Source organism: Sprattus sprattus (assembly GCF_963457725.1).
Source record: "Sprattus sprattus genome assembly, chromosome: 10".
Taxonomy (NCBI): domain Eukaryota; kingdom Metazoa; phylum Chordata; class Actinopteri; order Clupeiformes; family Clupeidae; genus Sprattus; species Sprattus sprattus.
Window position 1 is genome coordinate 3,740,720 of NC_137908.1, and position 5,088 is coordinate 3,745,807.

The following is a 5,088-nucleotide window of genomic DNA, read 5'->3' on the forward strand; positions in this document are numbered from 1 at the left end:
AATTATGTTATTACCATTTTATTACTACTGCAGAACAACCTAGTGTTGTTATTTTAAGGATGGAAAGCCAGCACTCATAATGTTTTACCATGAGACTAGCATCTTATCACTGCTCATTGTGTTAACCTGTCACTGGCACCCCCAACGTGATCATGGCATCTTTTCGAAAATGTCTTTGTCCTTATTAGAACATTCTAAGTCCTTGTGAATGTAACCTTTATCATTTGTCGGCCTGTCATACTGAATTACACTGGCATTATTCAATAATAGCTGTTAAACAGTTAAATAACATCTCTGAGGCATTCTAGAACAAAGTGGCGTGAAACTTTAGGGAGATGACAGTCCCATGTAAATGCATCTGTAATGTCACTGACAATCACCTAGGTGATTAAAACCGCAGTCATTTAATCCTGTCTGAAAAGAGCTGTAGAATCCAAACAATAATCACCATTGTCCTTAAAAGAGTTCTAGAGTTCCTCTCTCCACCATTCCATTCATCTATGACATCATGCATTCTAATAGAATTTTGATCAAATCTTTTTCTGTGCCCCTCGGTTCCCCATTTCCATCTGGCCTCATCCATTATGCATGAGGCCCCACACTGCATGATTACGCCCCCCATTTGACATGGCCTCCCTCGCCTGGTCACAGCAACTTTGCACCGAGCCGAGGCTCCTCAAGCAAACACCAATCACTCCCACTCCCACCCAAACCCCATGATCGCCCTGCTCCTCAGAGTCCCCTCAGTCTCTTTTCTCCGTCTGGTTTATCAAAACAAGTTGGACTGCTCTTCCAATATTTCTTTTTTAGGTGTAGTGGTTTTGGTATGGATACAGTGCCTAACCATGACTGATTCTTTTTTTTCTGTGTAGATGGTGAAGTCAGGGTGAAGTAACCCAAATCAGTCGCCATAGTCAACCACGGTTGCATAAATATGTGATATGATGAATAAAATACAGGAGACCCCATGCCAGTCTGCCAACACAAATAATAGGATAGTAACCATTCGACTTTTCATCCATGCAATAAACGCAACCAGACAAACCAACTGTTTCTGCGTAGTTCATTTAGAAGGTGTCTGCAGATTTGTGTGGACAGAAAACTGCAGCAGTTCAGAGTACCCGATATGATGGCTGAGAAGTTGATTGAGAGAGGCATCAGAAACACACTGATACGAGATCAGAATCATTACTCCCTCCTCCCTCCTCCCTTCTGCCTGGAGGTGTGCAAAGCCTCAATCATTTATCTGCCATGTAACTAAATGATTAAGCACAGGGTATGACTATGCTGAGGCCCAAAGAGTGATCGACAATCATGTTTAACTATGGTTGGAGTTAGGGGTAATCTTAGATGTATGTAACTGTAGCACGGTAGTAATCAGCACGTTATTTTAGAAATAAGGCTATCGTTGCCATGGAACATGAGCTGTGTTTGAAAAGTGGTGCTGTAGAGTTTTGTATTGTTTTTTTGGAGTGAAGGTTTCTGGCAGGGGGGAAAGAGAGCCCTTAAGATCCCATTAGTGTGCATCGCTTAAGGGGAGGCAAGGGAAGGTAGGGGCTTTAAATATGTAAAGGGGTAAAGGTTGGAGAGGAAAATACAGAGCGAAGCAGAACCGCAGCTTCTCCTCATGCCAGGGCCTAGAAGTTTCTCTGTGGCCCAGAGGTTCACTTTGTTATGCAATGGTTGCGCGGTTTCACACCCTCTGTTTTGCAAGTCTGATGGATATGGCGTGAGAGAGCTGCCTTTACAACTCAAGGCAGTTGGGCGCACTAAAAAGGGATTCTGTGGTGTGAAGATTATGCCCTTTTTTTGGGGGAAAAAGAAAACGATCAAAAAAAGAATAATGCAGAAGTGTCTTAGGTAACATGCTCACTCTCTCTTACACACACACACACACACACACACTCTCTCTTACACACATACATTCACTAATCTTAAAGTCCAAACCATGATGCCATCTACCCAAAGACTGACCCATTTTCTGAACCTATACACACTATTCCCCTGTCGTTACACATAATTTAGATTTCTTGTACAAACCCTTCTAGTACAAATCCCTTCATATATCACTGGCTGCAACATATGCTCATTAAGTAAGCACTGGCATTTAATATCATTAACTCAAGTCATCACAGCTTGAACCCAACTAACACAAAATTTCCCAGGTGGGAACACTAACAGTCAAAATCGGTCACACACCAGTCAGGGCCTCGTTTCCCGATAACGACGTATCTTAACGGCCTACGTGGATTTTGGCGACATCGTAGACTCATCATTGCCGTAAGTGCGGCGTCGGGAAACCGCTCTGCAATATCCTTCTTACGACCGATTTCAAGTCCTTTTTAGCGTTCGGGAAACTAGGCCCAGAGCCACAGGGTCAGGTCGCTTGTTTTGGACCAATGGATGCACAGAGACCTATCGTTATGTACAAGTAATAGTTTCTGTTTTTATGGGATAATAATGGTAAATACATGCAAATTATTTGTCTGTATTCTTATTTTAACAGTACATTTACTTTTTCACTGAATTTCAGTTTATTTTACTACAGTGCATTGAGGAATACAAATTTTACAATTATGCAAATGTATTATCTTTATATTGTGTTCATCATGTTGTTATGGGGGAGAACCATAATTGCCATTACTCCGAGCAGTAACAGGTTTTCACGGAAGTGTTTTGAATACGTCTCATAAGTGTGTAATGGCTTCTTTGTATTGAATGTGTATTTGATGACTTCTGTGTGATGTCTGACGACGACGAAATTTGGTTTAGATGTAAGATGACATTTGAGCAGAGAGTTTGTTATTTTACAGTGTGAAGTTGGTGAAGATGAGTGTGCAGTTATGCATTTGTGTTTAGAGTTTTGGGGAAATGAAGCATATTTTCAAGAAATCTGTCTTGGCGATGAAGAATAACTGTAAAACAGCTGTCCTTGTGGCAGTTGATATATTGTGCTGTAAAGTGCGCTGTAACACACAGTGATCGGCCTCTGGGGGGCCCCTCGGGTGTGTGTGTGTGTGTGTGTGTGTGTGGGGAGGGGGGGGGGGGGTGTCACAGCCCAGTGCAGTCTTTACACAGTTTAAGATCCACACTCCCTCTGCAGTTAACAGCCTGACGGCCGGGGCCCATAAATCTACATGTGAGTGTGTGTGTGTGTGTGTGTGTGTGTGTGTGTGTGTGTGTGTGTGTGTGTGTGTGTGTGTGTGTGTGTGTGTGTGTGTGTGTGTGTGTGTGTGTGTGTGTGTGTGTGTGTGTGTGTGTGTGTGTGTGTGTGTGTGTGTGTGTGTGTGTGTGTGTGTGTGTGTGTGTGTGTGCTCCATGTGAGTGTGCACTTTTCATCCGCTGAGTCGCCCGTCTCCGACAGGACCCAGGTGATGCTGCCGCAGGTGCTCAGGTGCTCAGATGCCCAGGTGCTCAGATGATGCTACCGCATGGCGCTCAAGGTGCCCAGGTTTGCCCACTGCAAGTGTGGCTCACGGGGGCGGGCACAGGGCTCATGTGCACTGGAGGTGTTTTCGGGGAAGAAATGATCACACACTCACACATGTGTGTAAGTCTGTGTGAGAACGAGTGTCAGATCAGTTCGATCCGCTGTGACTGGTTCCCTCGCGGGTGTACAGATGTTCCCGCTGATCTATATCCGGTGTTTACCGTGTCTCTTGTGTCCACGGGCGCTACGGTATTCATTATACGCTGACGAGAAGAGCGGAGGACGTTTTTTGGTATGAAAGACACAAACCAACAGCATGTTTTTTCCTATTTGGTATTTGTTCTAGGCTATTCTACGGGTGCTGGGATATAAGCCGTCGGGTGCTTGAAGGGGAACCGACTCGCTTCGTTCCTCTGAATGATTTTTCTGTCTGTAACTGTCTTTTTTTCTCTGTCAGAAATGAGCGCGTTGAAGAATCTAATTTAATTTCTCATTGAAATGGCTCAATGGATCAGATAAGGCTACAGCACTCTAATGAGAGAGGCACGGAGACACTGGGGGTTAAAATAGAGATGAGCTGACACACACACACACACACACACACACACACACACAGACACACACACACACACACACACAGACACTGGGGGTTTAAATAGAGACGAGCTGAGGGGATGGTGGGTGGGGGTGGGGGGGGGGGGGTAGTGGGTGGACCTGTGCGGTGGCTTTTCAATCAATGCGTGATCCATTACTCCCACACACACACACACACACACACACACACACACACACACACACACACACACACACACACACACACACACGGCTCTGACTCATGCTCACCTGGGCGCCAACCTGGACTGTGTGACATTCAGTCCCATTACGCGATTGGTTCCCGCTAGCGGTGGAGCACACAGCATGGAGCCGAGCGCACGCGTGTTCCCTTAATTAAAAAAAGTTGCTTAATCACCTGTGTCTACTTTCCACTCCAACTTCCCCCACACACACACACACACACACACACACACACACACACACACACACACACACACACACACACACACACACACTCAGCAGTTTACTGCTCTCCCGAGGCACACCCAGCAAGAGGGAAAGCCGACGGACAATATTAACTTTACCACTCCTTCCCTCTCAGTCACTACAATAACTACAGGAACTACTAGGATTGACACAGAGACTGAATACACACACCCACACAGTCACACACACATACACACACACACACACACACACACACACACACACACACACCGCACGCACGCACGCACGCACGCACACACACGCACGCACGCACGCACGCACGCACGCACGCACGCACGCACGCACGCACGCACGCACGCACGCACGCACGCACGCACGCACGCACGCACGCACGCACGCACGCACGCACGCACGCACGCACGCACGCACGCACGCACGCACGCACGCACGCACGCACGCACCACGCACACACGCACACACACGCACACACACGCACACACACACACACTATATGAAACAGCAAGTCAGAGAAAGAATGCTGTGGAAGGAGGATGCAGAAAGACTGAACAGTGATCAAACCCATCCATCCCTTAGAGATAAAAAGGAGGAGGAGGAGGAGGAGGAGGAGGAGGAGGAGGAGGAAGAGATTCCTGATG